Source organism: Aricia agestis, chromosome 9, assembly GCF_905147365.1.
Source record: "Aricia agestis chromosome 9, ilAriAges1.1, whole genome shotgun sequence".
In the NCBI taxonomy this organism is placed as follows: Eukaryota; Metazoa; Arthropoda; class Insecta; order Lepidoptera; family Lycaenidae; genus Aricia; species Aricia agestis.
In genome coordinates, this window is record NC_056414.1 from 3,637,935 (window position 1) to 3,662,797 (window position 24,863).

General features: G+C 36.0%; 2 non-coding genes across 2 annotated transcripts; both read right to left on the reverse strand.

The window, feature by feature from the left end:
• Positions 1-17,189: 17,189 nt before the first annotated feature.
• On the reverse strand, positions 17,190-17,262 carry Trnav-aac. The gene has a single exon. It is a non-coding gene; the product is annotated as a tRNA-Val (tRNA).
• Positions 17,263-22,403: 5,141 nt separating this feature from the next.
• Trnav-aac lies at positions 22,404-22,476 on the reverse strand. Its single transcript has one exon. It is a non-coding gene; the product is annotated as a tRNA-Val (tRNA).
• Positions 22,477-24,863: the final 2,387 nt, after the last annotated feature.

The following is a 24,863-nucleotide window of genomic DNA, read 5'->3' on the forward strand; positions in this document are numbered from 1 at the left end:
AGTGGCTGGCAGCGGATGGATAAGGGCTGCCGAAGATCGGGATGGTTGGGGAGGCCTACGTTCAGCAGTAGACGACTATTATAGGCTGATGGTGATGATGATAGTTAATAATAATAATAACTCCCACACCGGTTTCGGTGACGGTGGCCGGTTTCATTGAAACCAGGCCAGCTACGCAGGAGTAATTTTATAGTGCCCAAGTGTGTGCGCAGTACACAAGAGCACTCTCTATTCCTTTACTCTCATAACCCAGTGGGACGGAAGACCGACACGACTGGCGAGAGATCAGGCGCAGGACCGACATTTTACATGCCCATCCGACGCATGGATCATCTTACTTGTCAGACAATCAGGTGATCAGCCGGCATTGTCCTAACCAAACTTGGAAATAGCATGTTTCCAACGAGGGAATCGAACCCACGACCTCCGAGTCAAGAGCCGCGCTCTACACCACTAGACCACGGAGGCGTTCAATTTTGATGATAGTTAGTTAGGCCGGCAACTCACCTGCGACTGAGAACAGTACAGGCTCATGGACACAGACAGAAGTCTGTGTCCATCAGCAACGGTAGTTCTTTCCATCAGGTGACCCGTTTGCTCGTCTGCCTCTTTATTTTATAAAAAAGTACTACTCTTTTGAAACTCTTTAGTGCTCTACAGTAACAAGTACTATTATCGCACCCCTTACGATCAAAGCTATGCACATAATTGCCCTTACTGAGACCTGCTCTTAGCTCTGTCCTTTGCCATCTTTGAGATTCGTGTAAATAGGACGAATGTAAGTTGTTACTTTCCGTCAAGCTTATTCAATGTGCAGCTTCGTTCCTGATTCAATCCAGTCTGTTTTCCCTTAAAATACATAATAGTATTTTCAAATGAATAATAATAAAATGATTCGTTGAAAATTATTGTTCTATACAGTATAAATTAGATGTTGTAAATGAAAAACTGTAGATATAAAAAAATAATATTTCTTATATTTGTATTATTATTTATTTGTATTAGCTAAAGAGCCGCAATCAAAGACGTTTAATTATCTTTAGTTTAAGATTTAAGTGAAAATGGACTTTATTTAAACTTTTTATTAAATTAAAGTAGGTAATAACTAATAAAGTATTCAATTAAATCTGTATGAGTGAAGTTGTATTGAGTTCTAAAGTAACCTACTCATCCTGAAGTTAATGATACGTAGGTTAACTGTACTGTACTGTCTGTAGGTGCAGGTTCCCTAACTGCACAACATTATAAAAATACTGTAATTTTAATGTTTCTGAAACTGCTATTTCCTCTTGAAATACACTTATTTAAAGCGACAAAACGAATGCAAATTATATAAAGAGAGCAAACAGCGGGGAAACGTGTGGACGTGAAATATTTTGCGGTTTTTGTTTACTAATTAGCAAGTAAAATGCAGTTAAATAGTTTTTCAGGGAACATATTTGCTTTTGAAAGTAGAAATATAGCTATATTATGTATAAGCCACTAACTGCCACACTCAGAGACATTAAATTATTTCTAACCTTCATTTTATTAAGCGTTTGACAGATAATGTACTCGTATAATGGGGCTTATGTCCGAATTTTCATTTAATTACATTTAAGTCATTAATGTTCGGCTCTACTCTCTGAGTTATTATTTTCTGACTTGTTTTCTGAGGATTTTGACAGTAGTTTATAATATATTTACTAGCGATTTTAATCGACTAACTTTAAAAAGTTAACCAAAGAACAAAACTATATTGAAAGATAGGGAAAGAGAAATACCTCAGAATGCACGGTGCATTAGTTGATTATTATTGATTTTGATCTAGATAAGCAGTTATTTATTTTGAAAGATGGATTAGTCATAAAACTATCCCTTTTGGATTAAGAAATCCAAAAGGGATAGTTTTAGGACTAATAGATTAAGCCCGGCCGCACATTGTCCGAATTCTGATCAGAAACAGTTGAATTCCGCCGGACCGCCACCCCGCACACTATCCGAAATATCCTTCCGGCGAGTTCGAGCTCACTCGGCTCAGTACAAAATGTAAGAGACAGCGCGGACGTTCAACTGTTTCTGATCAGAAATTTCGGACAATGTGCGGCCGGGCTAAAAGTCACTCAAATTATTTTATACAGGGTGCAATTAAACGTTCCTGCCAAATTTTGATAATATATTGATTCTTGTTAAAAATAAAAATACGCGTATTTTTTCTTTTACAGTCACTCAGTACTAAAATGTTGAGAAAAACCTTCCGAAAGTTATTCTAAAAAACACTACAATTAATGGACACGATGCGTCGGCCGCGCGTGACCTGCCCCCGCGCGCGCGCCTCATCCCGTGTCACCCCCTCTTATTCCCCCGCGCCGCGAGTGACCGTTCTGCAACGATTTTAAATGGGATAAAATATGTCACTGAAAAAAAAAATAACACCCAATTTTTTTTTGGTTAAATGGACTCTTATAATGACATCTAATCCCAAAAAAAATTTGGCAGAAAGGTTTAATTGCACCCTGTATTACTTTAATAACTAATAAGTTATTAAAGTAATATAAAATAACTTGAGTGACTTTAACTCTATTTGTAAAATTCGCCTAAAGAGTTTCAAACAACCTTTAAAATCCACATCTTTTTCTCTACGATATTAGATATGCCATATCTACTTGTGATCTATTCATGGAGTAAACATTATTATGTTATTAAGTGGAAAACATTTAAAGAGGTGAAAAGTCAATTTCCCGATCAAAAGTCCACAAAATTATATTTTTAAGATCAAACATGACGCGGCCATGTTGGCAAAATAAAAATAAGGAAAAGATCAAAGCAGTCTATTGCAGTCATGAATTTTTCTTAAACGGAAAACTCTTGTACAGGACATTCAATTGTAACACCTTCGTATAAAGTTCAAAATGCGTTGCTCGTGTTTGTTGAGTCAAAATCAGGACTTTAAAGTTAAATTTCGAATTGTTTCGCGTTTGGTAACCGCAGCAAAGCGGTGACTGCCGACGAAGTGTGGTCGGGTATGGAGGTGACAGACGTACAAACGCATTCGGTTCCATTATTGCATGGGATTTAGGTGTTACAATCGAATGACGAATTGCTTTCGGAAGTTTCTGTCACTAGTAACTGTAAAACTAGGCGATAGAAATATATAGTTCTTTATAGATAGAGTTATCGAAGGTTTTGTATACTACTGTAGGAAAGTATTGATAATGTAGAATAATAATAATAATTGTATTTAGTAACTGTATTTTATCAGTGTGAGGCTCTATTGCCACTAGTAACTAGTTACTATAAAAAGCTATAAAATATAGAAGCACTAAAGTTAATTAGCCAATACGTGTTAAAAATATCGTAGAAACCTTACTCCAAAAAAGTATCTTGTTTTTTTTTTTTTTTTTTTTAAATTAAATAAAGCAAACGAGCAAACGGGTCACCTGATGGAAAGCAACTTCCATCGCCCATGGACACTCGCAGCATCAGAAGAGCTGCAAGTGCGTTGCCGACCTTTTAAGAGGGAATAGGGTAATAGGGGAGGGTAGGGAAGGGAAGGGAAGGGAATAGTTGAGGGTAGGGAAGGGAATAGGGTAGGGGTTAGGGGGTGGGCCTCCGGTAAACTCACTCACTCGGCGTGAAACAGCGCAAGCGCTGTTTCACGCCGGTTTTCTGTGAGAACGTGGTATTTATCCGGTCGAGCCGGCCCATTTGTGCCGAAGTATGGCTCTCCCACGTATCTTGTTTATTTTCTTGTATGGGACATTTGTACCACATTTTATCAAAATTTCGATGCCTAGTCTATGCAAACAAACATTTTAATTTTTCTCTTTATAATACGGTAATATAGTAGATACAGCTTCCGTAATGAAACGCATTGTCAAGTGCAAACATTAATTTATAAAATCAATTATGCAGTGTGTGCTGTCGGTTTGAGCTAGAAATGTTGACCCAGGGAAATGGGCTTTGGCATTATTATCATCAGCCTAACTCTATTAATTATTAGTAATTAGTATATTGCACCCTTTGCCCAGCAGTGGGATACTGTAGGCTGATAATAATAATAATAATTATAATAATACTAGTCTATCTTACTAATATTATAAAGCTGAATAGTTTGTTTGTTTGAACGCGATAATCTCAGGAACTACTGGACCAATTTCAAAAATTATCTCACCAATCTATAGCTAAGACGCCCCTGAGTGCTATAGGCTATGTATGTAGGTACCACGAGCGGAGCTGGCGTGGGCCACTAGTTATATTATAAAGAGGAAAAGTTTGTTGGTATGGAATAGGCTCCGAAAATACTGGTCCAATTTTTTTTGGCTAAGACATAGAGGAAGGATAATAATTATAGATTACCTACTTTCTTTTCGGGAGAAGCCGCACGCAAATTTTAATACCTATTAAATAGCTTAAGCCTAGTATGAAATTTAATGGTACAAAAGTATAATCTACTCGTAAGATGCTTCTAGCTACATCAATGATAATATTATATTTTTATAGGAAGCACGATTGCTCATAAAACACAATAACATTACTATTAACACAGAATAGATAATAGTACAACTATTATACGAAGCTTTAAGATTAGTCATGCGATTTTTTAGCCAATTCCTCCCCCAAAAAACATGTTTATTGATACCATAACCTGGAATAACAAATTCCCCCATCGACAAACTAACTCCCACTGTCAATAGACTACCGACTTTCCTTTCAGCGCCGTCACTTGTTTTTACTATGTCATGTAAACTTCCGAAGTGTATGCCGCAAGTTGGGAGAAAAAGCGATTACATTATTGGCGTTCTTATTGTATAGGTTGATTGATTCCGTTTTCGCCAATTGCAGAAAACCCTTCTGAATTAGGCATATTTTTCCATCGCAGCAACTTTTTACTGAACAACAAAATCTGAAGTTTTAATAAAAGTGACAAGTTTATTTTAAAAAATACAGTAACAGATTTCTTCTTAAAAAGGAAAGTTACTGGTAAAAAGATTGAATAAATTTAATATTGTATTACTTACATCTAAGTAGATAACAGACAAGATTATATTAAGATAGGTGATAAGTACTTGAGGAAAAAATGACATACAATAATTATATTTATTTCTTGATAAACAACTTTTTTTTCAAAATCGCTTTCTCTTATCACTTGCGCGCTATTGGCCAGGCTCCATAGCCCACGTCTGGGGCACTTCGGAAGGCCAATATTTTCTGGTGGGGGAGCAGCGCTATAAATTTTGTCTATTGATAGAGTCGGACACATTAGTCCTTTTGTATCGCACGGGCCATTCGTCTTAAAGTTAGTAAGGTTCTCTATAAGTCCAGTCAGCACAAATCAAAATGAACGTTAAATTATGAGGTTATTCGGGGTAAGAGCTCTAAACTGTCGTTACTTAATGAAGTTAGGTGTAAGTAAAATATTTTTATTTTACTTCTTTTACATATTGTAGAGCCCCAACGATTTGTCGCATTTGAGCTTTAGAGGTATCTTAAGGATCCTATTGTCGTCGAGTAAATTTCTTAATGGGGTATACCGTATAGGGCCACAAGGCTTATTATTATAGTAACCTAATGGGTGGCCTAGTACTAACTAACTAAAGTGCACCCTAGACGGTAATTCAGCATGACATGCATCTACGTGACAGTATTAATTGTTGCATGACATGCCGATCGCGAAACGATCATGCGTGCATGTAATGCACATAATCTTGCAGGACGAAAAATTAAACGTAGTTTACATGTCATTCAATCAATATCAATATAATAAACGATCATAAGTGCATGGCAGCACGTAACGCATGTAATGCTAATTCAGCATTACATGCGTTACGTCGTCGTCGTCTATTTTGTGCTTAATGTCGCGATCTGTTCGCCATTAGTTATTTGAGGGTTACTCAAACCAAAGAATTCTATTTAAACTGAGGTTAAATAGAAGTTTTTGACTCAAACCTAAGCCGGTTCTTAGTGTCAAAGTCATATTTTTATGACTAATATTTTGGTGTCATCCATGTGCCACGAGGTCATATTTTGTAGGTCTGTACATCAAATTGTGAAAGAATGGGAATTTGTCAGTAAAGGTTTTTATTTTAATCCAAATTGATAAAGCTTATTCTATTATATTCACATACAACTTGCAATAATATTTTTGATTGGATTTCTATCTTTGTGTATGAATTCGATTAATAACAAGACAAAGAACGAAATGGACAACTCTTTCAAACATTGATGTGATTACGCGTAAGTCCGTTTCGATTAAACCCGTCCACGCCATCGATAAGGGATATTCTACTTTATGCTGACAGTAATAGGGTTGAAAATCATATTTGTTATACAGGGTGTTTTCATACATACCGCGTGAGAAATCCAATTATGTGGACACAATCAGCCTGGGTCAAAGAGATCGGTATCGGACGATCGGATTCGGCAATTTGCTATTAGCGATTCGCTAATTGCAGAGATTAGATTTGGAGAGGTGAAACATGGATATATGATAAGTTTGACTTAGTATGTTCTTCTTTGGACTGTTAGGAGCAATTGTAATTTTATCTTATAAAATCTTCTTTATAAACTAGAGATCGCCCAATGGTCGAAATTCGACCTTAGTTTCAATGACATTAGGACTACTACCTATATTTTGTAAAAAATATTGACTTTATCATTTTTTTTCAACTCTTGTCTCTGGGACTCAGCTGATCTCAGACTGGCCGTGGAAGCATTGTCTAATAGTATCTAAGATTCAATAAAAAAAACTATAGTCCATTTTCAATTTGTCAACTTGTTGTCAACAGACTTCAACCATAAATAAAAGAGTATAATTCGTACGTATAGTCGTAAGTAAGGCTTGTCACTAAAAAATCTGTCATTTCTCATGTGTGTGTGTTGTAGTATGTGTAATGTTTTATTTGTTAAAAAAATGTATGATAAAAGCATAATTTCAAAATAATATTAGCTCGATGCACTCCTTCACCATATAAACTATAACTGTGCAAAATTTCATGCACCTACGTTTCCCCATTTTTCGTAAAAAGGGATCCAAAGCTTTTCGCTCGCGTATTAATATTATGTAGATAATGTATTCACTATTCTCGTAATGTTTTGACAGTGGCGTAAGTCGTAAGTAGATTAGTTCCAAAAATCTGGTTACCGCGAGCGCGTAGGGAAATGGAGGAACGGTGTTCTGAGGAAACTTGCTATTGTAGTGCTGACTCGCGGTACTGTCGTTAAGTTAGACATTGATGAAAGTGATTAGAATATTTTGCCTGTAATATATCCTTGTGTATATCCCTATAAGATATTTTTGTTAATTTTCGGTACTTTTGAAAGGAAAAGGGAAAAATATAGGAAAATTTCCAATTCTTGCTTTTTATTTAAAGACATTTACAGACTCTTCAGATTTTTTAAAGTTTGTGAAGTATAATGGTTAATGTAAAAGAGTAAAACGTTGTATATCACTGTAACGACAGCAATTAAGAGTGTGGATATTTTTACTACTGAGAAGGTTTAATAATAATATAATAATTAGTCTAACTAGCATAGAATAACCTGTACATAACGCAAATGCTTCTTGTTTGACAGTAATGTTAAGCTGACAACTTCTACCAACATATCGTATAGAAAGTGACAATAATTTCATTCATCATTCAGGCTCTATATTATGTAGAGCCTGAATTATTCTATTGTTGTCACTTTCTGATTAAAGTTTAAGGTGATAGATGTTTGTTACAAGTAATGGGGACGTTGTAAACTACCGGCAATTCAAAACAGGTCCTTTCCAAAAAAAATCAGGTATTTAGGTACTATTATTCTTAAATATATTTGAATAACATAGGGTAGCGTAAAGTGTTTGTCTATTGCTTTATTTCCTTAGCCCGGGCGCGCACTAGCGGCCAGGTAGCGGCGGCCATCGAAAGTATGGTGTGGTTGCTGACCGCGTTGCGGCCAGGTGCGCGTCGTCTATGGCGGTTTCATACTAGAGTATCTATCTCGATGGCCGCCGTGACCTGGCCGCCGCGGCCTGGCCGCTTGTGCGCGCCCGGGCTTAGTGTCATTTTCATACAAAAACCCCCTCTATCTAGCGCCTCGCAGAATATTAGGCAATGACTTTCTTTATAATATAATATCATAGGCAATGACAATAAAATGAGTGCAATCACAGAATTTCATACACATTTAGGTAATTTTGTGCCTCGATTCACCGTTTAGACCTTAAGTAGGTACTTATTATGCCTCCGTGGTCCAGTGGTTAAGAGCGTGGCTCTTGACTCGGTGGTCGTGGGTTCGATTCCCGCGTTGGAAACATGTTGTGACAAGTAAAAAGTCGGTCCTGCGCCGGATCTCTCGCTAGTCGTGTCGGTCTTCCGTCCCACTGGGTTATGAGAATAAAGGAATAGAGGCACTATAAAATTACTCCTGCATAACTGACCTGGTTTCAATAAAACCAGCCACGTTACCGAAACCGGTGTGGGGGGTATTATACTGTACTATTATCTATTCTGTGGTACTACTACTATAAGGCCGCTAGTATTTTCAGCATTTACTTTCTGCAAACAAACCTTTTCTTTTTATTACATAAGCATTACTTCAAGGCAGCTTTACATTATTAATAATTGTGATATTTTGAATACATAAAACCTTTTATCTTAGAAATCAATGTTGCCAAGACGTACGGTCCCAAGGGAAATCACGTTTGTTCCAGTTACAAGGATTTCGGCATTAATACTTACGACTCTCCTGTGCTTTGTGTTTCGGATATCGGTTTTAAGAATATGAACCTACAAATTTTAGTAATTTAATGTTTCTTGGTACAATTTTTGTAACTTTTTATGTGATTGTGAATCACTGAAAAATCAGCAGTTTATTGTTTTGTTGTGTTTTATATTGTGGGTGGAATATTTGTTTTAAACACAATACATATTTATCCATTATATCTGTCGATTATAGACGTAAAAAGAAAAACGTCCATGCTGTCAAAAAATCAGCAGTTTATTGTTTTGTTGTATTTTATATTGTAGGTGGAATATTTGTTTTAAGCACAATAATATTTATTTATTACTAGCTGTCCCGGTGAACTTTGTGTCACAGGTCACTTTAAACCTTCCCTGGACTTCTACGAATATTTCAAGACTAAAATCAGCCCAATCCGTTCAGCCGTTCTCGAGTTTTACGCAACACATTCAGCGACTCATTTTTATATTATAGATATCTGTCGATTATGGAAATAAAAAAAAACTTTTTTTAACGTCCATGCTGTAGATCTATCTGTCTGTCTGTATGTTGCCTTTTCACACCCAAACTGCAAAAACGAATTTGCCGTTTGGTATGGAGATACTTTCGAGGCCCAGGAAAGGACATTTGATACTTCTTATCTTGGAAAAGGTACGGTTCCCGCGTGAGAAACGAATTTAAGTTCAATGGAATTGCGGGTGTTATCTAGATTTTTTTTAATTCAGAAAAAAATAATCCCCCTATAATAAACACACCGGCAAAATTAGAGGAACATAACAAAATTTTCAATTTTTTTTTTAATTGTTCACTGATTTTTATATATTTATTTATTTATTTACTAATTGATTATTAATAAATAAATTTTATACAGGGTGTAACAAAAACAAGTGATAATACTTTAGGGTGTGTATGTGTTCCTTATAGAGAGTTCACTGTGAAAGTAGCAGCGCTGAAAGACCAAATTTTTTTTTCACTTTTGTATGAGGAAACTCGTGACGTTCGGGCGCTTGCCCATACAAAAGTGAAAAAAATTTTTGGTCTTTCAGCGCTGCTACTTTCACAGTGAACTCTCTATAAGGAACACATACACACCCTAAAGTATTATCTATTTTTGTTACACCTTGTATAAATTTAGGGCATAAAAACGTGAAAAATAGAAAAAAATCAGCAAAAATCAAAAAATTAAGAAATCTTTGAAATTTCAGTAGTAAGTTTTTAAGATAAATTCTCCATTTTTATTAAAGAAATGCCATGTTAAAAGCGTGTAATGCTGGTGTAATGCCTTCTATGGATCTCAAGAGGGCCTGGATACGCCATTCCATGCTTGCATTTTAATTGTCAATCATTTCCTGTGGGATATTCTCCTACTCCTCCAGTAGCGCCAACTCGAGCTCCTGGACACATTTTGCAGCTGGAGTTTTAACTCGTACCGTTCACCCATTGATGTGCCACACGTCTTCAATCGGATCCACATCCGTAGACCACGCTGGCCTCTCCACCTGGGCTACGCCAGCATCGTTTAGGTAATAATGCCCGATTTTCTTACTCTATGGACGCACATAAAATTGAAATTACTACCTAAAACTGTGTAAAAATCACACCATGCAGTTCCAGGATGTCGGTGCTATAGCTCTGTACTATCAAAGTACCATCATCTATAATCATCAGCTCCATGCGGGCTCCAAATCATATGCAACTCCAAACCATTACGAAGCCTGCATCATAGGCCACTGTTTCCGGTAAGTTTGATGGCCTGTAGCTTTCCTTATAATTTATCCACATTCTTTATCGCCTGTCAATACAATGTACACAGAATTTGCTCCCATCACAGTACAGCACGGTAGACAAAAAAACTGAGAAAGCTTGAAAGAAGTCAATGGATACAGATCGTGAGCGACTATTACTAACGATACTTAAATCCATGACTGAAAGGACTTATATCTTCATTTGCATGTCTTTAGGCAAAATACCATCTTAAGCATGGTCAACGGCGACGATGAATGCTCGTTTACTCATTAGTTAGACTAAAAACAGATTTAAATATATCATTAAAGATGTAGAATATTCATACATACTATATTTTTCTGAAATAAACTTAATTATGTTCTTATTCCATGTTAATTTTATGTTTCATAGCATTTCAAACAAAAATAAATAATATTTTTACTATTCGAATTATTCGAAAAATAATTTGACGAATATTCGAATAATAAAATCGTCAAATATCCGAATAAAACGAGTATTCGAATATTCGAATAACATTCCCTAATGGCAAACCAAAGTTTGTTAGGCCAGCTAGTTTTTATAAAATAATATGTACTCTGTATTCAATGTTTCATATTATTATTATACATGCTGATACGAAACCTTCAAAGAACCAGAAAGAACCAAGTTAATATCTTAGTAATTACGTTCTTTGACGAGCGATCCGTCAACAGACTCAATTTACGTCAACATTGTAATGAAGTATATTTGTTTTGACATGTTACGACGTACAATGTTACTTCGAAATTACGATGCGGAATATTGTGCTTTTCAGTTAAGTATATAGTAGTTTATGTGTATTTATGTCAGTGATGGGTAGATAGTAGATAGTTTATTATTTTTAACCGAGTTTTACTTAATATTATGTCCAGTAAGCAGTTAAGTAAATAACTTACTTATAGCATCTTGTACTCCAAATAATTTAGTCGTTTCTTTGTAAGTATTACCTTTAAGCAGATTTTAAAAACATCGAATTGTACTCCGGGAGCAGAAGTGCAACAGCAGAAGCGGACAATAGGCATACGAGTACATTATGTTATACCGAGATAGGCGGCAGTCTACTCTCACTAAATCTTACTAACTTTCGATCAAGTCACGTGTTCTAAGAGCCTTACCTACATTTTTACAAAAAGTCACAACGCGGAACGCCGCTAAAGAAATGCACACTTCAAAAACTTAGAACTACGTCTTTGCTACACCTACATAGTCGCATGTGTCTTAGCCAGACCTGATTATTACTAATGACTCTGACACACGGATTGATGATGATGAATAGCCCTTAAAGACCCTAGGGAGATCGATGTACAGGGCCCGCCCTTCCGCTAGGGTCTATAATAATACCTAATTGTTTCCTAAACAGACAGGAGGGGATATAACTTCATTAGTGGTGTCTGGCTGCTGTTTGACGGTATACAGGATGTGTAAATTAGCTCAAGGGTCATTATACAGTATGTCCTAAAGAGTTTTTGTGAATATTTTTAATGGGAGGACGTCTGGCTGAATTCGAGACCTTGTTGAAGTGAAAACATGTGTAAATTTGTGTACTTTCTGGGATGGGTTAGAGATGTGACCTGATCGAAAATTCGTAAGATGGAGGACCACCTGTATTCTGTACAAAGTTAAAACGGTTTATAATTTACTGTTGTAGTATTTTCAAACATAATAATTAAAGATGCCAATAATAGGATGACTGCCAATGGTATAGTTATAGTTTGTGATACTTTACAAGAATAATTTAAAGTAGGTACTTCTTAATGTTAGGAAGACTAGACTGAGAATTATAACATAGTCTACCACTGTCCACTACCTCTTTTCTGCTCACTATTATAATAATATAGTAGAAATATTTAATTTAATTTTAATATCACATTAAAATATTCCTCTCCAACATTTAAAATTGTGATATTAAATTGCAATTCAAACACAAAATAAAATACGACTAACATGAACGCATCTACTCGCACGTCTGAATAATATTCTTGCAAAATAATTTTAGCGGCTTTTAGTACGGTAAAGTATACTTTAAATGGGGTTGTTAGGGTGTTTTTTTGAATGGTGATAGTATGTTGAGGGAGCGAAGCGTTGCAGCGTACGTGTTTACAGGCCGTTGATGGTATTATGCGTGTATATAGACCTTTATATATGACACCTACACGGTGCCAAATTCATATTTGAGTTGAAAGTTTTTGATTCTGACTGAAATGTTTTTAATTAGTGCTCTCTAATTAGCGGCTAATTCGTTGAGGGTTAAAGTATATTCGATTTATTTTATATTATATTTTGAAGGATCGTTTTGGTACAAAATGAAATGTTCTGCTGGTTGTAAATTTTGCTGGCATTCCTACAAAATAAGAGTGAAATTACAATGGTATGTTTCAGTCAGTTTTTATATGAATCAAAATATTTTTTAAACATGTGTTATTATTTAAGTTGATTCTCAAGAAAACATTAACATACCAAAGCCTTTTTTAGATACGGTAACTTTAAATTAGACGCTGACTGAAAAAAAAAACTGAAAAAACAGGTCGATATAAAATTATTATGAAGATACAGTCTGAGAAAAAAATGTTCGGTCCTCACGAGATTAAAAAATAAGGGTTCCGTTTTTTGCCATTTGGCTACGGAGCCCTAATATGTAATATACCCATTACGCAATGAAGAAGCAGCTTTTATTAACATTTTTAACATAATATGCTTTCGTGGTATAGCGGCCGTAATATAACGGCGAACATCTATCAATTACTATTATTACTCTGACCACTTATAGCGTGACTCTCGTAGTATACATTTATAGTTTGTGCGTTTTAAGATGATATGGGTGACACTTCTTATATTCCTTGCTACGGGTTTTTTTTACAAGAAAACAAAAAAAATCAAAATGTAATTAATAAATTATATTCCATCTACAAAAACAAATGTTTCCTATAATTGTAAATGAACAAAAATGAAAAGTTGCTAAATGCTAACTTATTAATATAAAATTATAAATTTTAACTGTGAAAATTATTGTTACGAAAATATTTGAAAAATGTTAGATGCATGAAATGGAACTAATTCCAATAGAGATTGACACTGTTGAATCGAAATCAAATCGATAAAAAGGGCGGCCATTTTAAATCGCCGGCGCCACTCTGAAACATCAGTACGAAATCGATAATTTCGATTGCAATTCCTTTACGAAGTGATTCGATATTTTAAAATTATCGATTAATTTTCTTAGGTAACTTCCCTACTATTGTCAATTATAATGTGTCACCCATATCATCTTAAATCGCACAAACTATAGTATGCTACGAGGGTCGCGCTTAAACTGGTCAGGCTATAATTTTTCTTCATCGGGAGTCGGGACTCACGTAAGTTACGGCCGCACTCAGTGACATTAGTTAATGATTACTAAATATACATTTTAACAGGCGCGGTCCGAAGGGGGAGGGGGGGGGGGGGTCACAGGGGACATGACGCCCCAAAATGTAAGGTAAAATTGAAAATAAAATAAAACCCAGAACCGTCCGTAGGGCGCAGATAAAAAAAAAAGGGTAGTGACTACTGAGAGACCCCCCCCCAAAATTTCAGGCTACGACCGCGCCTGCATTTTAATGTTATGGAGAGTTTGATAGAATATGAATAGATTTCATGTCAAAATCTTCATTAAATTTTAGTAATCTTCATAAAAATTAAAGTTAAGTAAACATTAAATTTCTTTCAGTTAAGGGTAAAAACGGACGATGATGATGATGGTAATAATACTGCTAAACGGAACGCCCTGAGCGTGAGACCCTTGTCAGGGTCCACTCGTTTTACGGATATCTTGTCGGTTCAGCCAATTACAGACTCACTGACCACCAGCCCACTCTGACCTTCCCCTCCCCTCCCCATCCATAGAACCTCCGCGGAAAGTGTACGAATGCTGGAGGTCTTGTTACACTGGTCCTCCTGTGTACCAAGCTTGGTCCGATGCCTCGATTGATTGGTCCATACTGTGTCAATAATGAAGTGATAGAATACAAATGGAAATAAGCCCTTGAGTTTTGATTTTCCACTCCACTTGGCCCCGTAATGGAAAGATAAGGCATTCATTTTGGACGTATAAAGATGGGAAGTTAGTGTAAATATTCTATCGTATAAAGATGGGTAGGTTGAAATTTGAAGATTCATGACAAATTTTTTAGTAATGAGTAAAATTGATATTTGTCTTTCTTTTTCTCCAAGACGAAGAGTTAGTCCGGTATAAATAGTCAGTACTCAAGATGCGTCTCGATCTCAAGACACGGTTCAGGCTCTGCGATTGGTTAGCTGTCAAAATTTGAACCAATCATAGAGCCGAACCGCGTCTTGAGTACTGACTATTTATACCGGCCTAAGACTGCAAGACCTTAACTAATTTTGCTCATGACCTTGCAAAAAAAGCTAGACCAAGATCAATTTTGCTCATCACTAAAATAACGCCTGTCATACTAAGGCCGGTATAAATAGTCAGTACTCAAGATGCTTCTCGGTCTCAAGACGCGGTCTCAATGTGTGAAAGTAAAAATGCTCGACAGATTTTCTTAATAAACATTTAAAGTCTCTACGTGGTGGCTATATAGTACACAAACAATGTAGTTTTCTAACTTCAATAAAATTCTATAACAGTACACTAACGTCCAATATGACTGCAAAACTTGTTGCCATAGATACAACAACGTATACGATATGTCCTTATTTCTAAGGATCTTATTGCACTGTGAGATATTGTCACATTGTGAGAATGAAAACAGCTATCACTCGGAATGACATTTTCGTTTGATTTCAACTGGCAAAATTATATTTAGATGACGTCATATTAACTGGAATTAATGTTTTCTAAGCTGGTATATCAAGTGACATTTTATAATAAAGTGGTAAATAGATTTCATAGGAAAGAAACAAATCTTTAAAACCTTTACTTTAAATTAAATGTTTAAATACTTTTCTCAATTTTTTTTTTATGAAATAAGGGGGCAAACGAGCAAACGGGTCACCTGATGAAAAGCAACTTCCGCCGCCCATGGACACTCGCAGCATCAGAAGAGCTGCAAGTGCGTTGCCGGCCTTTTAAGAGGGAATAGGGTAATAGGGGAGGGTAGGGAAGGGAAGGGAATAGTTGAGGGTAGGGAAGGGAATAGGGTAGGGGTTAGGGAATTGGGCCTCCGGTAAACTCACTCACTCGGCGAAACCCAGCGCAAGCGCTGTTTCACGCCGGTTTTCTGTGAGAACGTGGTAGTTATCCGGTCGAGCCGGCCCATTCGTGCCGAAGCATGGCTCTCCCACGTATTTAATGCCGTCTTAATATTTTTTCATGTATTTATATCATTATGTCACATCTACCAGAATCTAACTCTACATCTCAGCATTTGAAAGGCTTTATGAAGTTGTGCGATTTCCTTTCAGCTATTGCTTGTGATATCAATTCCCTACTGTTTGCCGCTGCACTGTGCATGTATATTCATATACGTCTATTATGCTCTAAAATTGTATTGAGATGAGACTTTATTTTGATCTAGCTTTCGCCAGCGGTTTTTCTCGCTTGCTGAAGGAACTACTTCCCGTGCCTGGGTAAAAAGTAGTTGTGTATAGTTTATAATATTAATTATTTTGTTGACGTTTAAGCTATATTATTGTATTGGCAATTTTCATTAACATTCATTTAGCCGTAGACGCGTAAAGAAGTAACAAACATATAGACGTGGAAGAGCCATGCTTCGGCACGAATGGGCCGGCTCGACCGAAGAAATACCACGTTCTCACAGAAAACCGACGTGAAACAGCGCTTGCGCTGTGTTTCGCCGATTGAGTGAGTTTACCGGAGGCCCAATCCCCTACCCTCCCCTATTCCCTTCCCATCCCATCCTTACCCTCCCCTATTACCTCTCAAAAGGCCGGCAACGCTGCTGGCTTGCTGCCGCGATGCTGCGAGTGTCCATGGGCGACGGAAGTTGCCGTTTGCTCGTTTGCCCCCTTATTTCATTAAAAAAAAACATACACACTTACAAACCTTCGCTATTATGATTTAAGTGTGATGGTAGTGACAAAATGTTTCTTTAAAGGTTATAGTTTTCGGAATTATATTATTGGCATGTGATTGTACAATATATTTTTAATTATTAAGATTAAAGTGAGTTCTTAAGCAGCAAACAGACACAGTATCTATTAGAGGTTTTAATGTGAATAAAACGAAAGTGTCCTTTCTATTACTTAAATACGAAATTCGAATACAAAAATCCTATGAATTCACGTGGTGAAATAAAGATGATTATGAATACGGTGGTATTGGACGCAGTTAAGTAACGAATGTGAATGAAAAACATTTCCGCTTCATTACGTGGTCGTGCAATATTTTTAAGTGACACGGAATTTTCGTCATTAAAGGAGCGTTTACACTGGCTTGTTAAAAAGAAAAAATTGGAGCGAAACTTAAGGCACTTGAGAGAATAGTCCGTTAACTGCTGTACACTTGAATGCTTTTACTCTTATCCATGTTTAAAACTATAGCCTATGTCCTTTTTCAGGTCTTAAAGTATTTCTATTAAAATTATTAAAAATATGCTCTGGGGCTTAAAATAACAAGGTAACAGACGTACAAACTTTTACATTTTGATCATTATAAACATGAAATATTGCAGCAACTCATGTTACAGTATTTTGCAGTGAAACTGGAGCAAAAACACGATCTTAGCAAAACCCGCATAAATAGAACAAAAGTATGTTTCCGCCCGGGATCGAACCGGGGGCCTTCTGCGTGTTAGGCAGATGTGATAACCGCTACACCACGGAAACTTGTTACGATTGCTCATAAATATATCGACGATTTCGATTTTAAAAGTGAAAGTTAAAATTAAATAATGAAATTTATACTACCATTGTGCGTTGATCCAGTTATAATTGGTTAAATGTTCGCTCAGGGCCTCTATCATGAGCTCTTAAATCCATTCACTTTACGTCCTTATACAGTAAGTGTAAGGACGTAATTTTCAATTTGTCAACTTTTTAAATAAAAAGATATACTTAATTATGTTTTTTTTTAATGAAATAAGGGGGCAAACGAGCAAACGGGTCACCTGATGGAAAGCAATTTCCGTCGCCCATGGACACTCGCAGCATCAGAAGAGCTGCAAGTGCGTTGCCGACCTTTTAAGAGGGAATAGGGTAATAGGGGAGGGTAGGGAAGGGAAGGGAAGGGAATAGTTGAGGGTAGGGAAGGGAATAGGGTAGGGGTTAGGGGATTGGGCCTCCGGTAAACTCACTCACTCGGCGAAACACAGCCCAAGCGCTGTTTCACGCCGGTTTTCTGTGAGAACGTGGTATCTATCCGGTCGAGCCGGCCCATTCGTGCCGAAGCATGGCTGTCCCACGTATACGTTTTGTTTATAAATCGAAAACTAATTAATGTATCCAAGTAATTCTTTCACTAATATTCTTTATTTTTGACAGAGAATGTGGACTGCTAATAATCAAAATTAGGTAACATTCTCCATTGTAATAACTGCAAAAAATCGTAAAAGGAAGAACTGATGTTGTTTGAAATAATATCTTTACGTATTTATAAGTATCAACTTTTCAAATAAGTACTTCTAAAGTTTTCACAAAATATTATGGATTATTTAAACAGAAAAAAGTTAAAGAACTTAAGTTTCTGTTATGTTGAAAGTTAAGTACTTACTTATGACATAATATTTTTTTCTAGTAGTATTTTTTTTGTTATAGTATCTAGTGAGCAAGGTGCTTTATATTAACAGTGTAAGGGCTGCAGGGCTATTTGTTCGCCGTTGACACGATGCCTTCGTTAGTGCGTGCAATTTGCGTGTTTACCTCGTCTAGCCCAGCTCAGGAACAAAACCAATTATGACACGTACCAGGTACCTATTTCGGGATTCTTAAGGTTTAAAATCGTGTAGATTTCTGGGGAAGTTACTAAGTATAATATTTACTAGCTTTTTCATAGAAAACACTTTCACGTCTAGCCCTCAACATTATGTTATATGGATGATGAAAAATTGTCATGTGTAAAGTGAAGGGATATCTAATTTTGAACCTATTGTAATAATAATAGGGGAGCCCAGAGTGCTATTCGTGAAGTTACTCGAGCGGTATGGAGACCTAGTAGTTTTTTTTTACATCAGGTGAAACTGATAAGAAAATAATAAGAGCGTTTCTTATTTTAGCAGTGAGCTCAGAAACTGCAGCCATTATAAAGTTATGAAAAAGAAATTGTATTCAGAAAATTGCTTATTAAGGTAAATCACAACAAGATTTAAATCATTTAGTTTTTATCAAACATTACCTACAAAATAAATATCAGAAAAACTTTCTACAAGCTACCACTGTTACTGTTGAAGAGAAGCATGGTGGTAGCATAAACATAAGTGCAGTTTACTGTCCACCTCGACATAACATCAAACAAGAAATTTTCACTGAATACTTTAGAACCCTTGGAGCAAGATTTATCAGCGGAGGTGACTGGAACAGCAAGCACAAACAGTACGCATAACGACTAGAGGACGAGAACTCAAAAAGTGTGTTGATGCTATAAAATTAAAAACATTCTCAACGGGTGAACCCTCCTACTGGCCAACTGATCCAGCTAAAATTCCTGATCTCCTCGACTTTTTCGTAACAAAGGGCATAGGAGAATACTACATTAGACTAGAATCTTGTCTAGATACGTCGTCGGATCATTCAGCAGTCATCGGTGTATTCAGAAATGTCCCTATGGAAAAAGAACAACCACTTACCTTATGTAATAAACACACTAACTGGGATGAGTTTGCAGATATATTAGATAAAGAAATTGACCTGAAAATTAAACTAAAAATAAACGAAGACATAGACAAAGCAGCGCTTAATATTACAAATAAAATACAAGAAGCTGCCAGGCAAGCTACTCCTCAAATAAACACAAAACAACGTAACAATGACATTCCTTTAAATATCAGACTTGAACACACTAGCAAGAGCTCTCATTACTAGTAATACTAAATCACGATTAAAAAAGTGGAATATACTGGATATTGACAAAAGATAGGGCGAAAATGGCCAATACAGCAAACTTGGACTTACTTAATGGAGTTTGGACAAATAAAACTCAATTCATTATTAGATAATACCTGATTATGGTTATAATTAGCCGATAGCAGATGCCCAAGGGGAGAAAAAAAAATAATTTAGTGAAACATAAACATTTTCGAAGCTTAGTTCAGAAAATATTAAGCTTTTTTATATTTGAAAATGTTCCTACAGGCTCTGACCTTTAAGAAATCGTCAATGCTTTATGTGAAAGCTTCTTTGGGGTATATTAAACATGTTAATCTGACAGATCCAATGACATTTCAATATTCGAAAATAACTTTTTTAACCCTTCGGTCACCACATGAGACATCTGATTTCTATACAATGTTATGTAGACACAATGTTAGAAGCCTATACAAGCTTAATCTGACACGCTTGAGCATGTCGCGAAATCGTTTTACTATAATATTATGTTGGCGCTATTGTTTCATTTTAGTTATAATAACATGTGCGGAATTGCTAAGCAACGTTCGACGAACAGTATCAAATTACGTGTCTTTGATGTGGATCACAGGTTTCCATCATTTTCATTACTGAAATAGGAGTACCTACTTGTTTAGTAATTATAATTACCCAAGTGTGCAAGAAGGGTTATGTTTTTCTTTTAGAAAATATCTATATCATATTATTATTACGCGAGCGAAAAACTTTGGATCCCTTTTGACGAAAAATGTGGAAACGTAGGTGAATGAAATTTTGCACAGTTATCTATACTAATATTATAATCTATACTAATATTATAATTCTGCAGAGTTTGTTAGTTTGTTTGTTTGAACGCGCTAATCTCAGGACCTACTGGTCCGATTTGAAAAATTCTTTCAGTTTTAGATAGCCCATTTATTGGGAAAGGCTATAGACTATATTTTATCACGCTAAGACTAATAGAAACGAAGAAATAGAGGAAAATGTGGAAAAAACGGAGGGAAATTATTTGAAAGGGTTTATTTGAACGTGCTAATCTCAGGAACTACTGGTCCGATTTGAAAAATTCTTTCAGTGTTAGATAGCCCATTTATTGAAAAAGGTTATAAGCCATATTTTATCACGCTAAGACTAATAAGAGCGAAGAAATAGAGGAAAGTGTGAAAAAAACGGGGGGAAATTATTTGAAAGGGCTTATTTGAACGCGCTAATCTCAGGAACTACTGGTCCGATTTGAAAAATTCTTTTCGTGTTAGATAGCCTATTTATCGAGGAAGGCCATAGGCTATATTTTATTACTCTACGACTAATAGGAGCGAAGAAATAGAGGAAACTACTGGATCAATTTTTATGTTATTTGGCAAACATGAATAATAGATCACGTTAAGGGACATAGGCTATTTTTTTGCGGAAAAATGTATGGTCGCGTGAAATTCCTAAATTACGCAAGCGAAGCCGCGCGGAACATCTATATATAATAAAAATCGTAGGAAAGTCAATGCTGTAATTGAATATTTTTGTACAATAAATAATACTTGAGACGTGATCTACTATACTGACGCGGACGAAGTCGCGGGCAACAGCTAGTAGTTTATATGGTGACGGAGTGCATCGGGATTTTTTTTAAATTAAATAAGGAGGCAAACGAGCAAACGGGTCAGCTGATGGTAAGCAACTAGCGACGGTAGTTGCTTATTTGATTTATGAACACTCGCAACATCAGAAGAGCTGCAGGTGCGTTGCCGGCCTTTTAAGAGCCCATATGACCCTAACTTGACTACATACATTAACCTAGATCTCAAAATCTGTAAGGTCTAGAAAACTGATTTTTTGACACAAGTAACTTCAGTTCATAAAGATTAAATGCTCAAGACAAAAACACGATTACTCAAAAAATGCTCGATAGTTTCTTTTTTACAAAAAACCTTGTTTTAGACACATTTTTGCTTAGATCTTCGAAGTTTGCTGTCTTTTCTTTAATATTTTTTAATATCTAAAAAGGTATTGATAAAACCTAAATTTGCTCAAAACACTTTTTTCATCAATATAGTTCGTCTTTTATTCAAGTAAAATTAACTCAGCGATGATTTCGCGCCGTCCTTTTTCACCTGGCATATGAAAGACGGGCGTGAGTGTGAAGAGAGAAGGACGATGTTTGATTTTTTGAGTCAGGTGAGCTCTTAAGAGGGAATACGCTCTTTTCTTGAAGGTTTGCAGGTCGTATAGGTCCGGAAATACTGCTAGTGACATTTCGTTCCAGATAATATTATTTTGAAATTATGCTTTTATCATACATTTTTTTAACAAATAAAACATTACACACTACAACACACACACTAGGAGATTTTGATGGACAAATGATAAACCTATTCGACGCATTGCACTCTTTCATATTTTATGGTTGAATTTTGTCGTCAAATTGAAAATAGATTTAGTTTTTTTTTAACCTCAAATACTGTTAGACAATTATTACACTACACGGCCAGTCTGTCATCATTTGACTTTATTATTATTTTGTTATTTTGTATTATACCTATTAATTTGTGCTTTAAAATAGTATTTTTTATTTATACGTAGATGTATTATCATCAGTCAGGGCCCAAGGTTTTTTATATTATGTAAATGTGTGGTCATCAGCCCGTCAAGGTGTGAGGACGCGAGCCCTCACAAAGCAATATTATTAGTAGTGATTTATTTGGCACGCCCTATGGCCTAAAGGACTGGTCATATTATGAGCAAGATAGTTCTCCATGGAGAACTATCTTGCTCATAATATGACCAGCATGACTTAAGTCATGACTTAAGTTTGTTTTCGAAACAAACAACCAGGAAACGAGCACACGAATCACATGATGGTAAGCTGTATGTCCACCGCCCATGAATATTAGCAACACCAGAATGGATGTTAATTGATTGACAATGCAAAAGTATGTTTCCGCCCGGGATCGAACCGGGGGCCTTCTGCGTGTTAGGCAGATGTGATAACCGCTACACCACGGAAACTGACTGCGTGGACAATCGAACTTATGTATTAGTAAATTACAGTCACAGTGAAAGTATACCAGTTTTTACCAGTTTATTACTCGTATCTTACATCTTGTCTTGGTCTTATAAAGCGACCAAGTTATAAATTAAGTTAAAACATAGCTGTATAGATTATTTTGGTTATCTTTGGTGATACAACATAATATAGGTCTATCAGTATCTGATGGCAAATTTTGACAGCGGATTTTCAAAAAATAGCCTTGATAATTGGATAAATTTTTAAATTTGCATGTTTCACACACATAATAAGCTGCTAAAGGAAAAAAAAAGGATCAAAATGTTTTATTCCAATTACCCCGGTATTGCTAGAGTCAATTTATTTTCTCACTTTTTGCCATCAGATTCTGGTAGACCTATACTTTTTCTGTTATTATTATACGGATAAACTAGACAGAAAAAAAATTGCTATTATTTATCTGATACCAGAAATATCAGATAAATAATATAATATAATTGTAAACCGTAAAGTGTTTTATTCACACTCAAAAGTTACACTTTTTTACGTAGACTTTGAAAGAAAACTTATGGAACTTAAGTCATAATTTTTACTAAACAATAGTTAAGTAATCATAAAAATTGTTTGAGTTCGACACTAACAAAATATCATAATTCAAATCCCATGTTCAATGTTCTACTAAATAGTTTATCATTGGCTAAATATTTTGGCTCATCTTTAGAGCACTTGTCGAACTGACTGTACGCATGATCGGGCTCGTGAGTCGTGAGTGGGCAAGTATCGTGTGGAATTGATCTCGACTGTACTTCACACCACTCCACTGAAGGGCCGTCTGTATTAGTTGCAGAGATTCCGGGGACTTCCCGTAATTAAATGGTTACTGGGACTATATACCTGGGAATGCGCCTAACGCCTCCGTGGTCTAGTGGTATAGAGCGCGGCTCTTGACTCAGAGGTCGTGGGTTCGATTCCCGCGTTGGAAACATATTGTTATTTCCAAGTTTGGTTAGGACAATGCAGGCTGATCACCTGATTGTCTTACAAGTAAGATGATCCATGCGTCGGATGGGCATGTAAAAAGTCGGTCCTGCGCCTGATCTCTCGCCGGTCGTGTCGATCTTCCGTCCCACTGGGTTATGAGAGTAAAGGAATAGAGAGTGCTCTTGTGTACTGCGCACACACTTGGGCACTATAAAATTTCTCCTGCGTAGCTGGCCTGGTTTCAATGAAACCGGCCACCGTCACTGAAGCCGGTGTGGGAGCTATTATTATACCTGGGAATAGTCTTAGTAATTTAAATGTTGTTTAATTTACACCTCCACACTAATATTACAAATGCGAAAGTGAGTATGTCTGTTTGTCTGTCTGTTACCTCTTCACTCCCAAACCGCTTAATTTTTGGTATATTTGGTATAATATTTTTTTTACTGGAAGGGAGCGCGATAAACCAATTTTGTTGCAACGGATTTCATCTAGTTTATGAATATAGAGCTTGCACTATGTGGCAGCTTGCACTATACTAAATAATCGGCTAAGTGCGAGTCGGACTCGCGTACGAAGGATTCCGTACCGTTATAGAGCAAAAATAGGCCAAAAATTGTGTTTTTTGTATGGGAGCCTGCCTTAAATATGTAATTTATTTTGTTTTTAGTATTTGTTGTTATAGCGGTAACAGAAGTTCATAATCTGTGAAAATGTCAACTCTCTAGCTATTACCGTTCTTGAGTTACAGCCTGGAGACAGACGGACAGACATCGAAGTCTCAGTAATAGGGTCCCGTTTTTACCCCTTTTTGTCCCTAGAGGCACTTTTTCACACAAATTATAAATTCCAAACTTCCTCATTCCATAACTACATAATTGCAGAATAAATTGTCAAACAGTAAACGAAGATTTGTTATCCAAAAACACAATGAATCAAGGGGTTACCGTGTGTTTCCAACGTCGATATTCGCATAAATCAATTAATCATACGCATGTTTCTACAAAATCCGATACGATAAATCATATCGTATCGGATTCAAATCAGAATCTTCAAATAGAGGTTTAAATAGTCAGTTATTTTACATACAGCAAATACAATCTGTAGTTAAGTAATTTTATATAATAAAAGAAACAAAAGTAATATTATTTCTTTAAAAAAAACCGATTGTACCTTCTCTATATTTTATTATACCTCAGATTATTTCATAAACAGGAGATACTTTAGGATGTACATGAGTAATTGAGTAGGTATATTATTATATTGTGTCCCTTGTATTATATTGACTTTTGTCACTTTTGTGCATTATTATTTTTAACAAAAAATTAAAACCGACTTCCAAGGAAAAAACAATAATAACACCCTTATAATATGAACAAAAAAGTGTTACATAATTTTTCCTATCTAA